This window comes from Miscanthus floridulus, chromosome 2, assembly GCF_019320115.1.
Source record: "Miscanthus floridulus cultivar M001 chromosome 2, ASM1932011v1, whole genome shotgun sequence".
NCBI classification, from domain to species: Eukaryota; Viridiplantae; Streptophyta; class Magnoliopsida; order Poales; family Poaceae; genus Miscanthus; species Miscanthus floridulus.
This window is the reverse complement of record NC_089581.1, coordinates 175,007,477-175,033,435: the sequence shown is the minus strand read 5'-3', so window position 1 is coordinate 175,033,435 and position 25,959 is coordinate 175,007,477. Positions and strand designations below refer to the sequence as shown.

The following is a 25,959-nucleotide window of genomic DNA, read 5'->3' as shown; positions in this document are numbered from 1 at the left end:
TACATGATTTTATATGATTTACCAAAGATTAACTCAAAAATTAAATTAGAAAACTATTTCTAATTCCTTATAAAAAAGAAAAACGAATTCTCCCATGTGGCCCACACGCGCAGCCCATGTGACGCAGCGCGCGGTGGCCCACGGTGTGGCCCACGCGAGATAGCCCGCGTCGGGGAATCCCACGCGTATCGACGACTTTGCAAAAGAGACCTCGCACTTCTCCTGAATTACCATTAAGTCCTAATGCTATTTCCCCCTCTCTAAGAACTTCTCACTTAACCCCCTGGCCTTTCCCTAATTCACCCACGCGCACCCTGGGCAACTCAGTGCACGGCGGCGCGGTGATCGATGGCACTAGGTGCTTACGCCGGCCACCTAGGACCTACGCGGGCCCACCTAATGGGTCGATCACCATCTCTGACCCGAGCGGCTACGCTAGGCGGCTATGCAGGGTGACACGACTGGCTAGAGAAGGCTGCAGCGGCGCGTGGCCATCTGTGACGGCGGCGCCACTGTTCCGATGAGCCGGGGTAGCTACAGGCCTAATTGGTTAGCTCGTGGGCATCATGAGGCTTCCATGGACCAGTCTGAGGTGATGGTTGGGGCGGAGGATGACGGAGGAAGGCTAGCCACGTATGACCGAGCCGGGTGATGGCGCACCGTGGTGGCACGGTTGCGTCGACGATGATGGGAAGGTGGTAGCGGTTCGGCTAAGGCACGCAGGGTGAAGAGGGAGTCAAGGCGATGCTAGTGGTGTAGGCAAATTGGCTCGAGATGGACGGTGGGAGGGCTGCCCACATCCGCGAACGGGCATGGCCTTATCGGCACGGCGGCGGAAGAAACTCCAAATTGGAGCTTGGCCGTGCTCGCTTCAAAGCTGGGTGGGGTCGGGCAGCGAGAAGATGTGGTGGTGAAGATGTGGATGCGCTAAACTGAATGGAGGTGATCGCTCGTAGGGTAATTGATGGCGTGGCTCAGCGGCAGCGGCGGAGAGAGAAAGAGAGAGACAGGGCACGACAGGTGGCTCGACTTGTCCTTGCCATGGCGGAATGCGGTTGGCGAGATCGTGGAGGCCCATGCACAGGCGCTAGCAGACAGGTATGCGCGTTTTCGACCGGCGTGGCACGCACGGCTATAGTGTCTTAAATGATAAGGCGACGGTGATCTCGGCCATGTGTGCATAGTAGTGGTGGGCTTGAACTAGGCCGGTAGTGCGGCGAGGCAGCAGTGCGCGGACGCGACGATAAGGTGATAGCGCCGGCAGTGGCTTCGTCATGGCGTGGGGCGGGCGACAGCAGCTCTGTGCGGCGGGGCCAGCGGCAGCGGGCCACAGCCAGGCCAGAGGCAGCCACGGCCGGCCGCGCGCGACCAACGCGGCGACGCCAAGCGCCCAAGCGTGGTGACCACGCCCACGCGGTCATCCAGCCCGAGACCGAGTTGTGCATGAATTTTAAAGCGCCCAAAACAACTAAACGGTTGCTTTAGAAGCCAAACCATCTTCACCATGCTCAAGAGGGCATATGAGACTACCGCATAGAGCTATAACACTACACCACCCCTTAACCCGATCTCTCAAAATAATTTGCTAAACATAGCAATGTCTAGCTGTTGACAGACTTAGAAATTTTCTAAGTTTTTGAGCTGAACTTGATTTCAATTTGCAATTTCTAGGCTAGTAGAAATACTAGCTAGCAATATCATTTTTCAATAACAAGTATTTCACTGTCATCTACAAAGTCTATACTTTAAACTTTATTTAAGGATCACACACATGTTTTATAGTATTTTCGCTTAATAAAAATTGGTTTTCAACCCTACTTGATATACATGAGCTATTGAATCAACTTTCATTTAACATTTTTATTGATCATTTTAAGTTGCAAGAAATTTATCTACATATTCTATGACATGCATTAACACATAGACATGATGCTCATGACATGTTTTAGTAGATGATTTAGAGTGTCATGACACCATCAGTGACTCGGTCAAGAAAAAACAAATAGACACCCCCCGAAATCCACAATGCGTGTCTAAGAAAGGTCGAATGATACCATAGGTTGTGAACTCTTGAGTACTATCACTGCCAATGCGACACCAACTTTTTAAAACATCATCATCATAGATACGCTGACAGGGTTAGGGCCGATTTGGCATAGATCAAAAGGGCTTTTTGCTTCTCTAGCAAGTTTACTATAGCGCTATTGTTGAGCTATTGTAGATTGAAGTTGGCGAAACAGTTTATAACGAAATAAACTACAAAGCTGGTGTACAGTTTTGAATGGATTATGCTATAGTATCTACGGTGCATGAAGAGTAGCGAAGTCGAAGCTGGACAAAACCCTACCATAAAGGATCTCAAACTCTACTGTGAAAGGTAGCGCACCAAATTGAACAAGCATGGCCAACGATCATGTGAGCCATGACCACGCCAAATAAGCATTTGGTATCAGATTCTCTAGGGTAAACTCTCTCTCACGGTCCGTTAGTAGCCAAATTCAAAACGCTTGGGGTCTACTTAGGGCAGCTCTAACAATCGACTTTTAAGCTAGCTCTAAGTATTTTTCTCATACTTTAATCGAAGAGAGAGAAAAGCTAACTCTTAATGAAGAGCTAAACTCTTGCACACATATCAAGGTTATATGAGAGTGTCATGTGAGGCTATGTATGTTAAAAGCTATGTGCTTTAAGTTAGCACTATTGGAGAAGCTGATTCAAAGCTAGTAGCTGACTCTGACCATTGCGGCTGCCCTTAGTGTCGACATAGCTAGATAGCTGCTAGCCGCAATAGGCATGCATCGAGTTGTCATGGTTTACAATCCGAATTTGGAAAGCAACTGCAAAACTTTACTAGAAACAGCCTTTTGAAATTAAGACCACAAATAGTGAAGAAGTTATGTCACTGCTGCTTTGACTTCGAGATGGAACGAAGCTTCCTGTTAACGTTACCGGCCTGCATTTCAACTCCCTCTCTATTGTTAGCAATGCTTAGGCCATAAGTTAACACCGTACCTACTGCCATTATAATTGATGCCATATACGGCAGAAGAAAAGATCAACTTTGTTATTACTAGCCTAACCAATATAGGCAGCAGACGTCTTCTGATAGGCATTTTTATTTATTTATTTATATATATACATGAATATGAGGATGACGAAGCCTCCAGAGCTCAGATGTGACGCTCTTCGTCTTTGTTGGACTCTGTACGCAAGTTATCAAAGCAAATCATGCCGGTACGCATGATTGATTGCTACTAGTAAAAATAATGCCCCCTCCTTATTAAAAAAACACGCAACTCTAAATTTTAATCAGATTATAAGATTCACATCATTTATGTCTTTAAATAGTTTTACCGCCAAAAACATGTTTCAAAGTTAATCTAACAATGAACGCTTATTTAGTATCATAAATAATAGTAAATTTTCACATATATAGATTTCATCAAATTTTAAATCATTTCACTTTGACGCGTTTGGTGGGATCCAGATTCTCTCAAAAACACAAGTGAGATGGTGGATCAGAATCAGTTAATGAAACTGTTTGGCTAACTCACTGATAATTCCTGAAATTAGAACGAGAACAAAGAAAAACCAAGTTTTAGATGTTTCTCCAGACTATAAAAACAAGAAGCGGTTTTAAGTAATTCTCTCTAAAACGTCTCTCTCTTTGATGGTAGTTAGCAGAACCTGAAACAGCACCTTAAAATGAGAGAATTGCAACGGAAGAGTACATAACCTTCCCTGTCTACCGTCCAAATCTCCATTTTGAGAGATCTGAGCTCTCGTTGGAATCATCTCGCGCGCGTCACCAACGTCTCCACATCCGTAAGCAACGAGTGAGGTAGAGCGCTGGTGTGCGCTGACGTGGCCCAATACGAATATGCTACTTTGCGTGTTTAGGATACTCCACAAAGTCCAATGAAAGTGATCGATCAGCTGGCCAAAGACGCGTTGACGTCACACGTTGTTTAGCTTAGTTGAGTGTTGGGCTGGGACGAAATAAAGCACTGTTTATGCTGGAAATGCTGTTTATGTAAAAAAATTTATGAGAGAAAAATACTTAAAAAAAAAAACAAGCCAAACTTGCTCAGCCGCACAAGCCGTAGGGTCGTGATCATCATGAACAAACCTTTCACGGGAGATGGATGACAGGAAGTTAACATATCTTGTACTTGCATTATACTATGTGAGACAAATCAGGAAGCCATTATTTTATTTTCCTTCTTGTCTCTTATAACTAAAAAGAATAAAAGTATGATAATTTTTTGGTGCGACTTTTTTTTGTCGCTCCTTTCTTCCGGCCGCGCGATACTCCGCGCGATAGAAAAAGAAACTGTCATCCCTACTATCCCTGCCTGCTTTGAAGGAAACAAATCGATCACCTTTGCGTTTCTTCGTGCTCCTATTATCATATAATATGAAAGTATTGTTGTATTCATCACCACTTTCAGTTGACTACTCCCATTAGCATATACTTTCTCTACCCCAAAATATAAGTCGTTATGGGATACGTGCAGGTCAAACTTTCTCAACTTTGACTAGATTTGTAAAAAAATACGTGCAATATTTATATCTCCAAATAAGTTTATTATGAAAATATATTCAATGTTCTATGTAATGATACTAATTATATATTATAAATGTTAATATTCTTTTATATATAATTGATCAAAGTTAAAAAAAAGTTAACTTCTCGGAAAGCGAGAATAAATTCTATTTTGGGATAGAGGGGGTACATGAAAGCAGTGTTGAAAATATTTTAACAATCAAGTTCGTCTCTGTCTGATTGGTAAGCTTAGACATCAGAATGGCATCAAAAATTTTGACTCTCATGGACACCCTCATGGATCAGTGCAAAGCATTCCAATCCTACAGCATACACAAATGGCAACCTTAAAGTTATGATATTTTCAAAAGATGGACAATAAAGACCATCTTAGATGTTCTAGCATTAGAGTATATACGTGCAGACACATAGGCATGGTGGTGCAAGTGAGCAGTCAGCAGAAGTCGAGGGTCAGGGGTGTTTGATCCCAGGACTAAACTTTAGTCCCTGTCACATTGAATTTTTAGATATTAATTAGGAGGACTAATATGAGCTAATTATAAAACTAATTACATAAGTTATGGCTAATTCGCTTGCCAGCGCCGTTTACGGGATGGTATGGAGATATGACGGAACTTATTCGTGAATTTATTGGCGTATAAAAGAAATGTATATCGAAAATCTCTTCCTGCCGGTATAAAAATACCGGTATAAAAATGATCTTAACCACATCACGAAAAAATCTACACAGTAGAGTTTATGAGCCGCGACGCCACGCTCTCTGTGACTGTGTAAATTTTACGAACTTAGCTTTTTGGATTAAATGTCACTTTAACGTCGGTCATATACTTTTACAGTATTGTTATCTTATCGTACGATCCGTGTGTTTTTAGTACAAAAGTTTAGCTGTCCTGTAGCAACGCACGAGCACGAACCTATTTGCATATATACTCGAACCTGTGTGTATATGATTATATGGAGATGCAGCGGAATTTATTCATGGATTTATTGGCGCATGAAAGAAATGGATATCGTAGAATTCTTTTTGCCGATATAAAATATTATCTTAGCCATATCACGAAAAAGTCTATACAGTAGAGTTTGTGAGCCTGCGACGTTGCGCTTTCCGTGACTGTGTTAATTTCACGAACTTTACTTTTTGAATTAAATGTCACTTTGGTCCCGTTCGGCTTACCCCATATTCGGTTTGTTCGGCTTATTTTTTCAGCCGGAACAGTGTTTTTCTCTCACAATAATTCAGCCAGAACAGTGCTTTTCAGCCAGTTTCTGCCAAGATTCAGACCAGCGAACGAGGCCTTTGATGTCGGTATTTAATTTAACAGTGTTGTTATCTTATCGTGCGATCCGTTTGTTTTTAGTAAAAAAAATTTAGTTGTCTCGTAGCAACTCACGGGCACGCTACCTAGTCAATATATAAGATCTGTAAGTCTAGCAAAGAACGTGCGTGCATGTACGTTATGTTGGATTTTGATTTAGCTGGACCCATTTTATTCAATTAAATAATAAATAAATTATAAGGCTATTAAATGTTTTTTTTTGAAAGTGAAACTACGGAGGGGGGAGTTTCCCGCCTGGATTGTATTAAGAGGGTTTAAGAGTGCGAGGTTACATCAAATGACTCAGGGCTAGCCTGACAAGCGTTTACACAAAAACGAAGAAAATTGCGCCACTTGCGTAACCCCGGATCATGGAAGCCGCGTCGAACCGCCCTTCCCGAGTGATGAGATTGTCGCACACACAGATGATTATACCACGAGGAAGTTGCCTTTCATTCCGGAAGATCGTCCCATTTCTTGCGTCCCAAAGCCTCCAGAGAATCGCTAACAGGATTGATGGCCATGAAGGCTTATCAAATGTTATGGTGCATTAATTTTCAGCCATGTGTGAGATTTTGATTAAAGTTGACTCAATTTAAATATTCATAATGATTAGACTCGGGCTTCCGTCCATCCGAACGGACCAACCCGCTCGCGTCTCTCACCTACATCATGCGACATCGCTTGCTCCACTCGTCCACATCGTGCGGCACCGCTCGCCCGCATCGCGTGCCGGCGCCTCTGCCCACTCTACCTCGCTGGTCACAGCTCCTTCTACCAAATCCACTACGAGGCGAGAGATCCGGTGGTGGGGACTGTGATGCCGACTACAGGAGTTGTCGGGGGATACGTGTTCTGCGTGGAGCTCAGGATAGCGGCGGCCACGAAGGGGTCCCTGTTGGCCTCGTGTAGGCGAAGTCGAGTTGGTTGATGGTGGCGACACCGCGACTGCTCCAGTGAAAGGTCCTAATATGGCTAGAGGGGGGTGAATAGCCTATTTAGAAATGTACAAATCAACTAGAGCAATTTGATTAGTATGACAAATAGCGAAATGCAAACTTGTTCTAGCTTTAAAAGGGTTACAAGCCACCTATCCAATAATTCTAGTTGCAATAATTACTAGGCACATAACTTGCAATGTTAGTACTCACTAAGAGCTCTCAATCTTGCTACTCTAAAGAGCTCCACTACATGAACTTAAAATAACAAAGCAAGCTCTCAATTCTAATTACACTAAAGAGCTTGCCACAACTAGTTTGCAAGAATATAAATGAGTAAGTAGGGTAATTATACCGCTGTGTAGAGGAGTAAACCTATTACAAGATGAATACTAAATCAATCATCGGGAGAATACCAAAGGGCAAGAGACAACCAATTTTTCTCCTGAGGTTCACGTGCTTGCCGGCACGCTAGTCCCCGTTGTGTCGACCAAAACTTGGTGGTTCGGCGGCTAAGAGGTGTTGCACGAACCTCATCCACACAATCGGACACTGCAAGAACCTACCTACAAGTGAGGTAACTCAATGACACGAGCAATTCACTAGAGTTACCTTTCGGCTCTCCGCCGAAGAAGGCACAAGACCCCTCACAATCACCACGATCGGAGCCAGAGACAATCACCAACCTCCGCTCAATGATCCTTGCTGCTCCAAGCCATCTAGGTGGCGGCAACCACCAAAAGTAACAAGTGAATCCCACAGCGAAACACGAATGCCAAGTGCCACTAAATGCAATCACTCAAGCAATGCACTTGGATTCTCTTCCAATCTCACAATAATAATGAAACAATGATAGAGATGAGTGGGAGGGCTTTGGCTAAGCTCACAAGGTTGCTATGTCAATGCAAATGTCCAAGAGAGTGAGCTTGAACCGGCCATGGGGCTTAAATAGAAGCCCCCACGAAATAGAGCCATTGTACCCCAGCGTCTGATCGCCCGATGCTTGCCACGTGTCATCGGCTTCAAACATCGATCGCTTGATTTCAACGGTCAAGTGATGACCAGACACATCAGCTAGAAAGTGATCGGACGCAGGACCCTAGCGTCCAGTCATTTCCAGTAAGGTTCCAAACACGAAATTTCACGACCGGACGTATCCGGTCAAGCTCGATCGGACACACCTAGCATCCAGTCACTCAATGTTTCCTCTGTGCGCCTCACGTTAGCGTACATCAGCACTGACCGGATACACCTAGCCAGCGTTCGGTCACTCTTCACGCCAACATCCGGTCACAAGACCGAGACGCGTGCTTACTGCTGCTACTGACCGAACTCTGAACCTAGTGTTCGGTCACTGCTCTACCAGCGTCCGGTCACTCTGTGAAGCCCTGTCTTTTCTGTCTAGAGCGTCGGTGGCACCGTCGGACTGTCCGCACTTTACGGGCGGATACTCCACCGATGAAGTTTCTAACCCTTGCTCAAATATACCAACCACCAAGTGTATCACCTTGTGCACATGTGTTAGCATATTTTCATAAATACTTTCAATGGTGTTAGCACTCCACTAGATCCTAAATGCATATGCAATGAGTTAGAGCATCTAGTGGCACTTTGATAACCGTATTTCTATACGAGTTTCACCCCTCTTAATAGTACGACTATCTAACCTAAATGTGATCACACTCGCTAAGTGTCTTGATCACCGAAACAAAATGGCTCCTACTATTTTTACCTTTGCCTTGAGCCTTTTGATTTTCTCTTTCTTCTTTTTCAAGTTCAAATATTTGATCATCATCATGCCATCACCATCGTCATGATCTTTGCCATTGCTTCATCACTAGGAGTAGTACTACCTATCTCATAATCACTTTGATAAACTAGGTTAGCATTTAGGGTTTCATCAATTAACCAAAACTAAACTAGAGCTTTCATCTACTGAACTCCACAGCCGACAAGCCTCCATTTCGTAAGCAACAAGTAGATGTTGTGCTTGAAAGTGTATGTTGCAAGCGTTTATTTCAAGTGTTACAGATATTTCATAAGTATGTTGCAAGTATTTCATATGCGTGTTGCAAAAGTAGATCGGGATATTGCATATGTTACAATTATTGTACGCGTATGCTGCAAACGTCTATTCCCAATGTTTCATTTATTTTTTCAGATGTATGTTACAAAAGTATTTATCTGGATGTTGCACATGTTTCACGTATATGTTGCAAGTGTTTTATCTTGATGTTGTATATGTTTGTAATGGTTTCAAGTATTTTTTTCACGTGTTTTTTCAAGTGTTTAGACACAAGTTTTAAGTGTTTTATCTGTCTTCATACGTACGTTACAAGTATTCCATCTGAATGTTTGAAAAGTAGATCGGGTGTTATATCTCCCACCTTACTTTCTCCTGCCTCGCCTCGGTGTCTCCTCCTCGTCTTCTGCTGTCTTGCATCCTTCCCAGACTATGAAGGGGGCGTGCTCTCCTCTTATCTATTACTAGGGCAGGGTAGGGATACCGCTTCGTTGCTCTGTTATTGCGAGCAGTTTGAGATCAGACTCATGTTGGTGGGCCACGACGTCAGCCCACGGTTGATGGAATTGTTTAACAGTTGGCTGCTAGAAGCTACGTCCGAACACATCTGGACACTAGACGTTCAGACGCTGGCATCTCCGTTTAAATATGTGATATGAATGTGTAACATGTGCAAACCGAACCATGAGCATGACGTGCACAAAAAGCTCGATCTAGCCAGGGCCGCCACGACATGACGCAGTGCGGTAGTAGGCTTTTATCTATGTGCCACTATAATAGTTGATAATTATCTACAACCTATTAAAAAAGTTGAGTTCTCACAGGTACCACTGTTGTGAACTCTTTTACCTTCCACGTCACTTCCATCAGATTTGGCTCTAACGGTGTCAAAACCGTGGTTGTGAAAAGTCCAAAATACCCTCAGGTCTGAATATACAATTAATTTTTTTGGGCATCTTAATGACCTCAAATAAAAAACTCAAAACTAGAAAGTTGTAGATCTCGACAATATCTACAATTTTTGTATAAAAATTATCTTTATTTGATTCTATAAAAAATGATTTGATATTATTAATGTCTTAGAAAAATCAAAATTTTTGTACGAAATTAAATGAAGATATTTTTTATAAAAATATTGTAGATCTCGACTCTATTTTTGAGTTTTTTTCATTTGAGATCATTAAGATGCTAAAAAAATTAATTGCATATTTAGACCTGAGGGTATTTGTGACTTTTCATACCCACGGTTTGACACCGTTAGAGTCAAATCTGACAGAAGTGACGTGGAGGACAAAAAAGTTCAGAGCAGTGACATCTGTAAAAACTTAACTTTTTAATGACTTATGGATAATTACTAACTTTTATAAAGGCACACGAGTGAAAACCTCTTCTTGTAGACTAGTCCGACCCGTATGGTACTTTTTTTTTTTTTTTGAGAAACACGTATTACTATTGTTACTACAACAGCAGCTCAAAAAAGAAAATAGTGGGCCTTTCTCCTTCGGCCCAAGAAAGATTATAAGCCCTGTATTAGGCCGACGAAAGATTATAAGCCCATCACCTACGACGAAGGAAAAGAGGCCGTTGCCCGTGAGGCCGTGAGAGCGACTACACCGATCTGATGCATGCAAGTGTGCACCAAACCAAAAGCTTCGCTCCACACCATTATGCAAGGAATTTCAGGCGCCGTACGGGGACCGGCACCAGAGAGGGCTCGAGAAGCCTCCTCGCTTCCTGGACCGGCTGGCCGGTCGACACGTGGAGCCCCGCACAGAAGATTGATCAGAAACATCGGCCAGCTTGATGACTCGCAGAAGACCGAAGCTTCGCCCAATCGACACGACACCCTAAACGTTGAAACCGAACAGGCTCTCGTGAGCATTCCATGCCTTCATATTCCTATAAACCCTTACGAATGACGTCTCTCCGCAGTCCCAACCCCCCACTTCTGCAGAAGAAGCTCACCAAATGCAAGCTGCGAGTCTCAGAACAGAACGCTGGCATTCATCAGCAGGAGAATATACTTGAGATTTGGTTGGATCCACATCCACATAAGATTTCGACACGAGCTGGACCAGCTACAGGGATGAGAGGGTAAGTGTTCTCTGACGGATGTTTTGGCGCATGCGCCTTTGCGTCTGCATCCACGGACGATACATAGGTTTGTAAAACACGACGCGACTGATCCTCATATTTGCTTCGCTTGGCTTGGCTTTCCTTGCATCTCCAGTTCTCCACACCAGAGATCTAAGATTATTCTCAGCTAGCTTGCATTGGTTGGGCCTCTGCACCGCTGGCTAGCCTGACCTGATCGCTACTGCAGCCTTGTCTTTGTTTGAGCGGTAATTTCTGCCGGGCAATCCTATGAACAACTCCGTCTCCACGTCCACCCCGTCGTCCTTCGGCTCCGGGTGATCGTCCTCCACGGTGATGACTGCCGGCGCGGGAGGCGGCGGAGGAGCCATCAGCATTGGCGGCTGCTTCTTGCACTGCACACATGACTTCGATTAGTATATACCATGACTGTATGCACATAAGATATCACGGGAGGTCGAGGTAAGCAGTATAATCAAAGCCTGTCGTTGGGTTGTTGGCATGCCGCATGCAGCGTCTTCCCATGGCTGTAAAATGTTTCCCCACCATTACCTTTTCACGTAAATCTTCGTTGCTCTTGTGCAGATTCATCTCCTGTTTGATGTTGACGCAGCAAATAAACAAAGCACAAGTCAGGAACTACTCCTAATTGTTCATTCTGATGTTTTTATGTCGCTGTAGGACAAGAAGCTGGCAAGAACTGACTTACCTTCTCCTTCAGCTTATTGACCTGCTCCTCCAGCAGCATTGTCTGCCATGTAAGATCAAATGTAAAGCTGTAAGCTGCTCGTGCTCATATGCATGCAGCTTAAATTCATTTGTTAACACATAAACTGTATAAAAACGACTAGAAGAAACTAACTAACCTTTCTTCCCCTGATGCAATGCAGGCTCTTTTCGAGTTTGACTTCCAAACTGTGCAGTTCTTCAATGGAGCATTCTTCCAATCTCTCACCCAAAAGTTTCCTGCATCTCAACGAAAATTAGTTGGTGGGCCGGTACATAAGGATATCAGTATTTGATAGCATCAGTATTTGATAGCTAAATAATTACCTTTTGTAAGCATCAAGTGCTTCGAGTTTCTTTGCCAGGCCCTCCGCATCAGCTTTTACATGCTGCAATATAAGTTGGACCAGACAATCTTAGTATCACTACTACATTAAAACTACCACATGATATATCACCTATACTGTGATGAATACTTGGCAGTGGTCATGCCAACAGAACCAGCCAATACCTATGCACTTCCTTGTAGGTCACAACTCACATTAAAAACCTTTAAAAAATACATTCAGCATATTTTTAAGGTTTTGAAATGAATGAAGATTCTCAAAAATATATTCGGCTTTTGCACTATTGTTTATTCAAGGTCTTATCATATCGACATCACATATTGTTTTAAAATATTCAGCTGTACATTAGTTGTACCCTGCCAAAGCTTCACTCCAGTTAGTTTTATGCTTCAGGTTTCAGTAGAAGCATCATCAGCTGGGAAATAATGGACATCCAACAAAAGTATATCAAACTCGACATCACATGTTGTTTTAAAATATTCAGCTGTACATTAGTTGTACCCTGCCAAAGCTTCACTCCAGTTAGTTTTATGCTTCAGGTTTCAGTAGAAGCATCATCAGCTGGGAAATAATGGACATCCAACAAAAGTATATCAAACCATTGGAAATAGAGGCTCATTAATGCTAGTTGGCTTAAGGATGATCCACAGAATAGACAAAATCGCTTGATAAAATCGACATTCAAGAATTGAAATTAGACACCATAAGAAGCCTAACAAGAAATATAACCATGTCACCTCAATATCCTGCTGTACTGTCTTGTTGCTGACATTATCCTTTGTGTATGTTCTATAACGTTCAATTGTTTTCTGCACACTGAAAAGGGAGAAAAATAAAGTTACTAAAATTATGTCAGAATTTAGGATACATTTGATTTATTGTGAAACTCACAAATTCTTAGCTATATCTTTGCATATTCAAATACTTGGATTTATCTCATTCTAAAACATGGATCACAAAATGCATCAAATAGCTTGGATGCAATAAATTCAAATTAGAATTTTCACGTCATTTTTTCCATGCTTCGATCACATAGCTAGTATTCTAAACAAAGATTATCCATTAAAATGCATGATGTGTTTTCTGCAGCTTATACCAGAGCTCTTCACAACTAGATAACTCTTAGTAAGCATGGAGTATAAAGTTTACTAGACAAGTATGGTCTTATATATACATGGATACTATCCCAATTTAGTAGCAATAGTAAAAAACTTCTCACTCATCAACGTTTCATTTAAGTTAAGGTTACAGATTTACTCAATCTGTGGCATTATTTTATCAGCTCTGCCCCATCCAATTGTGTGGGTAACGTACAATCCGATTTCTTATAAAACTGCAGACCAAGTGGTATATTATAGGGTTTGTTGTTTTATAACTCAAGAAGGGGCAAAGTGGAACTCAACCAAGCCCAATTACCTATTGCACTGGTTTGATATTGTGCACAATCTCAGTCTCTCAGAGACATATCATAAAGTACTAAAAATCACTGAAATACTGCAGCCTAAGTTACAAAGGCAGTTTGGAGTGATGTGATTATAAAGGAAGTAGCAAGGAAAAGTCATTGAAAATTTCAAAGAATTTGAAAGTTGACCAGATGCAGATTGGTATTAAAATTATCATTTACAAACTTCAGCAAAATGATAGATATTATGTCTCAGCGAATAGTATTTGAAATTTGGCCAGAGCCTGCGTCCACAGTTGCTAATCAAGACGAGGATACACAACCCAGATTGGCCAACAACAACAAAGCCTTTAAGTCCCAAACAAGTTGGGGTAGGCTAGAGTTGAAACCTAGCAGAAACAATCAAGGTTCAGGCACGTGAACAGCTGTTTTCCAAGCGCTCCTATCTAAGGCTAAGTCTTTGGGTATATTACATCCTTTCAAGTCTTCTTTTATTGTCTCTACCCAAGTCAACTTCGGTCTTCCTCTGCCTCTCTTCACGTTACTATCCTGACTTAGGATTCCACTACGCACCGGTGCCTCTAGAGGTCTCCGTTGGACATGTCCAAACCATCTCAACCGGTGTTGGACAAGCTTTTCTTCAATTGGTGCTACCCCTAATCTATCACGTATATCATCGTTCTGAACTTGATTCCTTCTTGTATGACCGCAAATCCAACGCGACATACGCATTTCCGCGACACTTATCTGTTGAACATGTCGTCTTTTCGTAGGCCAATATTCTGCACCATAAAACATAGCAGGTCTAATCGCCGTCCTATAAAACTTGTCTAACTTCTGTGGTACCCTTTTGTCACATAGGACACAAGATGCTTCGCGCCACTTCATCCACCCTGCTTTGATTCTATGGCTAACATCTTCATCAATATCCCCGTCTCTCTGTAGCATTGATCCTAAATATCGAAAGGTTTCCTTCCTAGGCAATACTTGACCTTCTAAACTAATATCTTTCTCCTCCCGAGTAGTAGTGCCGAAGTCACATCTTATATACTCATTTTTAGTTCTACTGAGTCTAAAACCTTTGGACTCCAAAGTCTCCCGCCATAACTCCAGATTCTGATTCACTCCTGTCCGGCTTTCAACAACTAGCACTACATCATCCGCGAAAAGCGTACAAGAAAATAATGTCTATGAAAATTTTGATCTTTTCAGAACATTGGAAACTACATTGTCATACCAAGAGGGTTTTCAAAAACGCTCCCCCCGCGTCGTCTCCTTGAGGCGACTCGGGGCGACACCCACCGCCGCCGCACTCGGCCCCCCACCAGCGAGCTCCCTCGGCCGCCGCTGCCGCTCGTCGACGAGTGGTGGCGGCGGCCTGCGGTGCTGCTCAACAAGACAGCCTACGCTCCCTTGCATCTCCTCCCATCCCACTCTCAACCATCTTTCCTAGACCTCCCTTCTTCCATGGCAGACGAGGGGACCAGCGTGGTGGCGTACCCGTGCCCTACGAGGCCAGATCTGGTGCCTGCATCCATGGATCTGCTCCCTTTGAGGCGGGCCCTGCTGCTAGCGCCGGTGGTGACGGCGATGGCGTGGCAGAGATTGGAAGGCTGGTGGCAAGCACGAAGCTCCGGATCTGGGTTCTCTGGGCTCGGATCCAGCGGCGGCGTGGCACACTCGGCTGGACGCGTGCTGTGCGGCGCCATGGAGTTCGAGCTGCACGGAGCTTCGAAGTCCGGCGAGATACGGTGCCCCCAGCCCCCGATCTGGCGCGTGAGGGCCGAGCAGGCGCGGTGGCTAGCGGGCAAACTGGCGGCCAGCAGGCAGCCAGTGGGCGCGCTGGGGCACGTATCCGGTGGCCTCTGCCCTGGATCTGGCGTGGCATCGACTGGGCAGACGAAGGCCCCCGAGGGCGCCCAGCTATGTAGCGCCGGGGCGGCTAACTCCGGCTCCCCTACGCGCACAGTAACGCCGGTGTGGTGCGTGGAGGGCGGTCCTGCGCGTGGCCGGCACTGTCTACGGGCGGGCGGTTCGATCCGCGGCTCCAAGGCGTGCTGCTCCGCCAGGGCGTGTTCCCAGCGTTGGAGGCCGGGCTCGGGGACCCCGCGTGGGTGACGCCTACGTGGCCGCGGGGCTGGCGCTGGTGCGCTTCAACAAGGACGTGTTCGTCGGGCCTGTTCTCATGCCCCCCCCCCGTCAGCGCGATGGTGGCGTTCGTGTCCTCGTCGGGCTCTGGCGGCGCCGCTGCGTGCGCTCAATGGCCTGGTGGACGCCATGCAGAGACCGTCGATGGACGAGCTCCACGCGCAGGGCGCGCCCGCACTCGGATCCGTGGTCCGTGCCAGGTGTTGCAGCCGCAAGGAGGTGGTGGATGCGCTCCTCCTTGAGGGTCTCGTCAAGCACCTCCTTTGCCTGAGTCGACGCGCTATAGTTCACGGGTTTGGGGAGCTTAGGGGAAAGCCATGCACGACCCTATCTGTGCGACCGACGGCAACGCCCTCCGGTGCCGTTTACCTCCTTGGAGACGTCCATGTGTAGGTTGCCCAACCCATGACTGTAGTGTTGTCCCTCTCCTCCAGGTGAAAACCTAGCTCTAGTTATCTGGAGCCGGTGGTGGTGGCGTCAGCGACGTCGTGTCCCTCTTGAGGGTGCCACTATGGAGGGGCATATTCCGGCTCCCGCTATCGTGATGGCCAATCCGTGCTTGCTGCATCTGCTAAGCAGGTTCCAGGACGCAAGCCCTTACGGGCTTGGTGCTCTATTCATCGATGGTGGCATCCGTGGATGTCACTCTTCTTCTTGAAGGCATCGATGCGAGCATACCCGCTTCCATGCGTGCCCCCACGCGCCCTTGTGCTCTCCTCCCTATCTTGTTGTTGGTATGGCTACCCTTCTACCCCTTGGCCTCTGCAAACACTACTTGTTGTCTGGTGCTCGTCACTAACGGCTTGCTCTGTCGTTCTCTACATCACTTGAGTGCTTCGCCTCATCATATGCTGGGTGGCGGGGACCTTGATCTCCTCTCTCGATCTCCTCGTTCTCCTCCTCCTGGCGACCCTCCCCCTTTGAGGCTTCCTTCCCCCAAATGGCGTTGGCGGGCGTTGGTTGGAGCTCAGATGCGCTCTTAGGCGATGCTACTCACGACTGTCACCTGTTGGCTCTGACTCAATGCCCTGCAGCTTCCTAACTGCCATCTGTCGGATCCCACTCAATACCTTGAAGTTGCATGTGATGTGGCGCTCTTCGGAGTATGTCTTTGGTGGCGGCATAGGTTAGGAAGTTGTGCTTGCAGTCGCTTCGGCCACTAGGCAGACTTGGTAGTTGAATCATGTTGTGTTTGTGGTTGTTCTGTTAAGTGTTATATTCCCTCTCTCCTTAGTCCTTATCATGTACCTCTCGGAACTTTGTATTGGGATTGACACCATGCCCTTCCACCTCTCGGCTAGTCCGACATCTGTGGAATGAAATTCAGGTGGGGAGGCCTTTCTCCCCCCCCCCCCCCCCCCCCCCCCCCCGGTGTTGACCTAAAAAAAAGAACATTGGAAAGTAAATGTGTACTCACACATGATAGGATCTGTATTCATGGCTATAGGTTATGTATCATGAAACTTTATTAGACAAGATATTACCATTTTATATAAGAGCATATTGTGCATTGCCTTGTAAATTAATTATAAGGCCTTGTTATATTTCAACTTGGTCTACAATTGTATCCCTTATCAAGTCCAATCAATATGGTGCTGACCTCTTAGAAAAAAGGGGATAACCATAGAGATTATATTTTAAAAGGACAAAAATACAATGTTAGCAACAAAATACAATGTTCGCGAGCCAAAGCACAAAAATACAATACATAGAGATTATAACCGCAAGTTAGCAACAAACACATCACATGCATATTTAAAGAGGAATAAACAAAATACATATGGATTTTGGACTCGTCTCGCGTGAACATGATGCCACGGGGTAGGCCGGTGGGGTGATTGGGCAGGGCCATGGTTTAAGGTTTTAGCATTTAATCGATGTTGGGCCATAGGCAGAGGGATATATGGACTGCTTAAAGTTGTATAGGGTTGAGCCGAGGGATATATGGACCGATTGCAGTTGTTGTCATGTGAATTACCTTGGCACGTTTTGGCTCGCGAGCTAGCTCGAGCTGGCTTAATGAACCGAGCTAGCTGGAGCTGGCTTAATGAACCGAGCTAGCTGGAGCTGGCTCGTTAATTAAAAATTCAAACGAGTCGAGCTTGAGCCGAGCCACTAACAAGCGAGTCGAGTGAGCTAGTGAGTTACGAGTTTTTTGTCAAGGCCTACACCATGCATTGGGCACGAAAACAGGGCTCACATTGATTGAAGGGAAAGATAGATTGTCGTGGCCAACGAATGTTGGGAAGTCAATCTTGTGAAAGCGTATGAGCCCCCAGTGATCCCTCTTAGCATTGTTGCAAAAACTCTCCATCTTGGCTAGCTAGGACTAGCTTGCGCTAGCCATGCTTGAGGCGATAAAGAGCAATGTTGAGGGCGTGTTGATGCTGAATTGCTGATCAAAGCCCTTAAACCGGATCTCCAACGCTGATAGGTAGTCTAGCTATGCCAAGGTCGCATGCGCCAAGTCCATGGTATCATCCTTAATGTCATTGGTGGCATTGGGTCCAGCTGTGGCAGAAGTGTTCAGGACATGATCCCCTTGTTCTATGTTGCTTAGTTGAGAATGTTACACAACCTCAATTTTCCTCGTCTCAACCTTATTTTGATCCTGGTTGTAATAGATCGCCTTGTGCTATGTTGCTTTCTAGGGAATCTTAGTAGTTGGTAAGCTTTTCATGAATGCTAACGCTTAAACCATTGTGATTTCGTTGCCGTGTTAATGAAATTTGGTCATGCCCTCTATGGAGAAATGATCTAATGATGCATAAATCTCTCCAAAAGTATACTAAAGGTCTACAAACATTCACAAGCAAGGTTTTAAATAGAGAGCTAAGAATTTAGTAGTAGCCTCCTCCAGAAGATATAAAAAGCTATATCGGAATTAGCGTAACCTATTTCATTTAGCAGTTTTGTAGAAAAAATGAAAATTCTTAATTGATTGTGTAGGGAAAAAAGGGCGTACCCAGTGCAGAGAGCTCTCGCTCTGTGCGGGGTCTGGGGAAGGGTGTTAGTGGCAAGTCTTACCCTCGCCTGTGCAATGTGAGGAGACCGCGACTCGAACCCGGGACCTTCCGGTCACAGGCGGTAAGACTTCACCGCTTGCACCAGGCCCGCCCTTCTGTGTAGGGAAACATATCGCTAATGAAATTTCATGAACATAAATGCTCAAATACATGTATAAAGCTATAGGGAACATGTCTCAAGGTCCATCCACTTGTACCATTCACTAAAGTAGTCGCCATACTCACAGCTAGAATCAATATTCAAAAATCAAACATTTTAATAGTTTATTACATCATTTATTAAAAAAATAACACAATGAAGAAGTATAAGTTATAGTTATCTAGAGTGAGCAATATATATTTGCCTCGGTCAATAATAGTGGTGCGAAAAATATTTCGCAGCTAAGCCAATTAGTGGTGTTTAGTGGAGCTATAGTGTAACACCTCTGGCGTTACGATCTTGCTTAGCGCCGAGATTTAGACCTAAGAGGATTTACCGAAACGATTTTGGCGGAGTTTAAAATTTAACTTACGTTTGAAAGTGTTATTTGGTGAATAGGTGTTGTTCCATGGTATGTCTGATAACTCAAAGATCGAATTTCGTTGAGTCGGCAAACTAATGATTGGTGTTTACAAGTGCTATCTTGGGCGAATTATATAGCGGGACCTACTTAAATAGCGCTTTAATATTTTGTTCCACGAATTAGTATCAAGTATGGACTATGTCCTGCTATGTTGTTAGTTGAAGTTGACGAGGTTTAAACCTTGTGATAATTAAGACAAAAGTGTTAATAGGTGTTAAATCCTAACGAGTCCCTCGTCAATTGCTAAGTCGGGGGCGGTATAGACGATGCTACTTTGGCATTTAAAAGTTAACAAAGATGATTAAACAATATATTCATGTTTTTGTATAGTTGATGATTCACGGCGAGTACCTTGACTTGGTGTAGTACGTAGGATGGTCTGACGTAGCGGGGTTACCCCAAGAATTTCTCGAAACTCCTTAGAACACGCAAAGAACCACGTTCGGTGTTCTGTTCGCGAACCGGCGCGCTGTGCGACGAACGCATCTTGGCCTTCTCGTATATTTTTCCCTAGTCATTCTTTGGACACGTCGAGTGCTTCCCTAGCTAGCTGGTGGTGTGGACTTTGGGTTAGTAAAGTTGGTCGAACCTTAACCGCGCAGTTTGGCAGCCTTGGCATCGCTTTAAAAAGCGTGCACGGCACTAGTTTCGGCCGTTCGGCCTTTGGCCGCGGTCACCACGCGTCTCAGCGCGTTCTGCCGCATCTGGCCGCGCCGTGGCCTGCCCGAGCCTAGCCACCGTCGTCGCGCTGCCGTCATTGGTCGACTGGTCGCCCTACTGCCGTGCCTTGCCTCGCTGCCCCGCTGGCCAGCCTTGTGGCCGTCGGCTGCACGCCAGGCCCAGCAAGGTCACAGCCGCTCCCAGCTATGCACAAGCCGTAGCCGGCCGTGGTGCTGCTCATGCGCATCGGCATAGGTCTGCGTCCTTGCCCTCTTGTCACCTCGACCGCTGTAGAGCTCATCCTTTGCTGCTCGACCCGCCTACCTCACCCTGTTCTCGACGTCATCGCGTTGCCGCCGTGTCGCTGTTGGATTTGACAGCGCGCAGGCGCACCTTTATGGCACTGTCTGAGCCAACCGACGCGCCCTGCCGGCCACGTGGCTCCACGTGCGCTCCTACCCCATGCCCTGATCACCCGACCAATTAGCTTGCCAACTCGCTCAGCTCTGCGTCTTTAAGTCGTGTCGTCATCGCTTGTCACCATGACCGCCCTCCCCCTCCTCCAAAATTCATCGTGCACGAAGTGCCTCCCTCCAATTCCTTGCACTCACTGGTGCCCAAGGTCCACAGCTTGCTACTACAGTCAACCATGGAGGAAATCGTCCACCAGAGAGAGCGCACGTAGCATCTCTGTCGCCGCTGGTCAGTCCGCCGCCGTTACAGAGCATGTTTGGGGGTAAGCCTCCACGATCAGCATTAGTCCAATTACTCGCACTCTTGTACTGCCCTTGACCTGCCGGTGTCGTTGCTCGTTATAGTTTGGCGGGAGACGTCGTCGGAGATGGTGTGGCGCTCGGGTGCCACTTCGGTGCGCCGCCGCCCTTTTCACCGCGCATGTGGCCAGACCCACTCAATAGGTAATAAGTCAAATTGATGTTGTGCCGGTGCTCAGTTTGATCCCCTGGAGCCGGTGCTCACGCCGGTTTGTCCAAGGCGCTCGTCGTCAGCATGGTGACGCGCCGTGCCTGCCTCGAGGCGCCGCCGTCGGGCTCGGGCACGCGTGGTCAGGCCATCTCGTTCATCCCCTGCATCAACCCTTCCCATAGCGCGCCCTAAGGTGAGCCTTTGGTCCTTCTCCGTCATCGCTACCTGAGCGTTAGGGCGTAGCCTCGACGGAGCGCGCGCGCCATTGCCGCCATCCATGTCTGCACGCGGGAAGACATGCCCTGCGCGCCGTCACGGTCATGCGTGGTTGCGCGTGGCCCTACGACCTGGCGGGCACCCCTCCGCCGCCGCCGTGCCTCCCCTGCCGGTCTTGGCCGCCGTCGGGTCGTCCCCGCCGTCGGGTCGTCCCCGCCGTAGTGCTCTGTCTCTAGGGGGACATACCTGCGTGAATTAGGTGATAGACAGGGGGTAAATGAACTTGTCAGTGGGTGTATGAAATAGTAGTTGGACCTGGTCGTAGTTAGAAGGAAATCCGGGGGTCTTTTGTAAACGTCGTCAGCGTGCGGGCCGCGCTTTGCCTGGGCTGGCCTGCTGTCGCTCACGTCCGCGCGTGCGCCTAGGCCGTGCTCGTCGGTCATAGGCCGTGCTGAGGCCACGCTCCCGCTGTGGCCCGATGCCGGGCCAGCCGCTGCGCGCGCGGGTGCGACCGCGTGGTCCGACGGCCTCCGCTGGACCGTCCGCGCCGCCTGTCCCCGCGCTGGGCCGCCGCGCTCGTTTCCACCGAGCTGGGCCGGTTCGGGCCCAAAGATCCTTTCTCTTTTTCGGAATTTTGTTAATTTTAGTAATCAGCTGAATGTTTGGAAATTGGTAATAGATCATAGAAAAATCATAAAAATACCAAACCAATTTTGTTAGTCTCCTAAAATCATGATCTACCTGTTAGTATAATTTGTTCCCATAGTGTGATAATATTCTTAGAAGTTATATAATTAACTTAAGGTACTTAATAGTGTAAAAATATAAATTTGTAGGAATTGTTGTGATAAGTTGGTAATAGTGTTGGATCTAAAATTTTTACGGTAGGCTCCTATCAATATTAGGTACTCACTATAATTTTTGTAGCTCCAGAATAATTAGTTTACTAGATTAATTATGGTGCCATATTACGAATAAAGATTAAATCGGTAGAATGAAATAAAAAAACAACTCGGGTTTGTATAACTAAAACATTGGTTGGGAAGTAACGTCTTATTCGACAAGAAGGATACGTAGACCAGCGCTAGAGCTATCTTGTTAGCTTGAGGCGTGATTGGATTTCTAAGCATTTCGGCTATCGTTGATTATTTACATCTATGCATTTGCATCAATGCATATCATATAGGTACGATGATGGAGCAACGGATCAATTGAAGGATGATTGAGATTTGAAGATGGTGTAATGGTATTCTCTCCAGGAGATGATACCATGGGCTTTCTATTCAGATGGTGTGGATGATCTGAAGATGCAAATACTAACTTTTGGTTATATATCTTACCTAGGCAAGCCCCGGTGCATAACCTCTACTATTCTGCAGTTTAAATTATATTTGTGTATTAAGTTTTAAGGAGTTGATTGAAACCCACTTGCATATATATCTTTATCCTATGAGTCTTACTAGTATTACATGATCGTGTAAATTGCTATGCTATAGGACTCCGGTAGAAGTCGAGTGATGGTTGTCACTCGCGAGGTATAGGAAATATATTACTGTATTATTATCACTTGGAAAATATAAATGGTGGAAAGAAAAAATGGTGACCGAGCGGGTATATGATTTGGGTACTGGTGAGTGTAAGAGGTTGTGTCGCCGTGGACACGGGGCATGACTTGGTTACACTGCTTTTCCTGTCTGTGTCGGTTAAGGACCGACCGTTGCATAAGACGCTAGGCAAGTTACGGATTTATTATCCCGAGTACATACTTGTGTATGGGTGCTTGGAAGGCTTGTTGCTCTCTTGTCGTGGATCCGGCTCTTTCTGGACCGACTGTCAGGGTTTTATTTTGGTGGAGGAGGTCCTTGCACCGTACCGAGTCCGAGACTCAGGGGCGGGGGCTTGGAGTCCCAGTTTGGACGGGGACCTGTACACCCAGGACAAGAGGGTGATGGGTTGGTCCTGCTTGTGCCTGGGGTACAAGCGGGACGTGTGTTTTCGGGGTACCCAGCTAGGGACATTGGTTCGTGAATCGCCGCCGAGTCAAGACGACTTGTCTTACCTCTAGCATCGTAGTAAGAACTGAAAGGTGAAAGAAGAAGAAATGGAACTGATTGCTTACCACTTGCTTGAAAGTAGCACAAATGCTTACATAGAATTGTTAGTTAATGAACCAATGCGTCTATTAATAAAAATCGAATATAAGAACGCATGCTTAGTAAAGCTTCCTGCAAATGCAATAAACCCACAAGCTAGATAACCTTGCATATACTTGGAGTCTTTTCTTTTCTCCTGTCGGGTAACTCTTGCTGCCTGTTGCAGGTGACAGATGGATGTTCAAGCTGACTCTTGTATGTGGATTCCTCCTGGTGAGCTCAGCGAAGATCAATTTGGCTATGGTAGCATGGCACAATTTTCTCAGTAATAATTATAATACGATAAAAGTATAATTGTTTTCATGTGCCTAGTTAGCACCCCCATCGCACCCCCCCCCCCCCTCCCTCATAGTCTGTCAACCCTATTGGGCGTCCTATTTTTTTTCTGCACCATGGTCTACGCAAACAGTTTATATTACTACTAGATCCAGCACATAAACCACATCTATTCAGCCATCACAAGGCAGATAAGATGGGTGGATGAAACTACAGCCAGCATGAAACAAGATAGCACCACTCCTATCAACCCGACAAAGGCCACAATGTGGTTTGAGTACAAAATTCCTTTTTGCGTTAACTATGTGGGGGAAAAACAGCAGGCTATATTACTTATAGATCCAGCACATAAACCACATCTATGAAGCCTCACAAAGCAGGCAAAGATGGAAGAGGCCCAAATCTAATGAAACGTGGATGATGTTAAGTAATCTGCTGCTCCCCACTGTATGCGCAGCAGGGCAGGCGTCGAAAGAGCTCCCCTGCTGCAGCACTGTAGCTACGGCAGGGGCAGGCGCCGAAAGGCTCTCATACCGTACTGTAGCCATAGCAGGGGCAGGCGCCAAAGTCAGCTCTGCTGTCACATCTAGTCACTGTAGCAGCATGACAGTTTGACATGTCTGTGCACTAGGATTAGATGGTTAGAGTTGTATATATAGCTTTCCACTGTAACTCAGTAAAGGGAGCTAGTTTAGTTTTGCCATCTCCTCTGTAGAGCTCTGGCCAATGCTGGTGCTTGTGTTGTGTGTGCGCGCTCTGTTTTCACTCTCTTTTTCTACCTCTAGCCATAGTGTGTGGTCGACAACGTCGGTGAGCGGTCGGCTGACCCGTGTGGAAGATCGGTGGGGGGGGGGGGGGGGGGGGGGGGGGGGGGGGGGGGGGGGGGGGGGGGGGGGCAACAGATGAAACTACAGCCAGCAGTAAATAAGAGAGCACCACTGGCCATCAACCTGACGAAGGCTAGCTACAACGTGGTTTCAGTACAAAATTACCTTTTTGGGGTCACTATGTGCAAAAAAAAAAAAACAGGCTGTACTACTATAACATATCCAGCACATAAACCAAAATCTATGAAGGCCATCACAAGGCAGTGCAAGAAACGGGGGTGAGGCCCAGATATAATGAAGCGTGGATTGAAAACTACAGCCAGCAGTAAACTTGATGAAGGCGGGCAGTGTTGGTTGAGTGAGAAATCCCATTTTTGTGGCCAAAGAGCCAAAAACAAACAATATATGTACAGTGGAAGGTATAGTACACAATATCGCATGCGTTGGTTTTGTGGTCCGAACAGCAAAAGAACTCAGAGAGTGCCAATCGTACTACAAAGAAAGACCCATGGCACTGGAAACGGACCTCCAGATCGCTCCATGGTTTAATTAAAACGGGTTTAACTGACCCAAAGAAGAGGAAATCATCCCTGTAGAGATCAAGGGGCTCTACAAGTAGAAAATAGCTGAAAAATTATTTTCCTCAGGCCGCAGTGCATTTAGTGCGACCACTCCTAGTCAATCGTAGCCTTGGTTGATCTATTGCGCCCGTACGTGAACATATTTTTGCCTGTTATCAGGCCGAATTTTCCTATTGGCCCAGACGCCTACGCTAGCGTCCTGTTCAGTTTGGCCTCGTTCTTATAAAACGCCTGACTGAATGGTACGACCCGCTGTAGTTTTATCGGAGAAATGAACTGCCTACATGTACTAACTGTCCTTTCCGCCTGAAACCACGGTAAAGTTGATGCAAAAACATTGCGAGGAGCAGAAAGGAATTCAAACGCACGCCACGGCGAGACAAGATCTTCGGGTGGCAAAATCTTCAACCGGTCAATGGATAAGCACAAGGAGGAAGGGGGCGAGGCGTGGGGGTGGTATCTGCACAGTCACGAGATGTTGCGTCCCCCAAGGGTCCAAAAAAACTCAAAAAGACGGGAGAGGCCACGCAGTTGCTACAGGAGTTTGCGCAGGGAGCGCGCAAGAATCCATCAGATTTTTCAGGCTTTCAGTCCCACGGAAACCAGTAAAGTAATCCGAGTCCCACATCGCCCATTTACCAATCACCGCCCCGCAGCCACGGAAGACAATGGATTGCCCCCAAACCGAAAAAGCATAGCTAAAGAAAGACCACCGGATTGTCGAAGGGAAGACGGATGGGCGGGCGGGGGTGGGTTGTTACCTGCCGCTGGCGAATTCGAAGAGCTTGCCGCGCGGGGAGAACGACGAGCGCGACCTCGGCGTCGCAGAGGACGGAGAGCTCGAACGCCTTCTTGAGCAGGCCGTTGCGGCGCTTGGAGAAGGTGACCGGCGGCTGGTCGGATTCTCTATCCGCTTCATCTGCGTCTTGCCCCGCACCATCCTGGACCGCCGGGGCGAGAGCTCCAATCGAATCGCAGCCGGGAGGGGCCGGAACCCAGCTCCTCCTCCCCCTCCCTCTCCCTCTCCCTCTCCCCTTCCCCCGGATCGGCTGGCGGCGGCTCCTGCGGCTGGGAGGAGACGCGACGAGGCGGAGGGGTTTGTTATCCGAATTGGGGCGGCGGTGGAGGCAAAAGTGGAAAACGGGGCGGGGATCTGGGGAAGGGAAAGGGGG

The 25,959-nt window shown here is 46.4% G+C and overlaps 1 pseudogene; it reads right to left on the bottom strand.

Moving 5' to 3' along the window:
• Positions 1 to 10,826: 10,826 nt before the first annotated feature.
• LOC136535782 (MADS-box transcription factor 50-like) lies at positions 10,827 to 25,959 on the bottom strand (annotated as a pseudogene).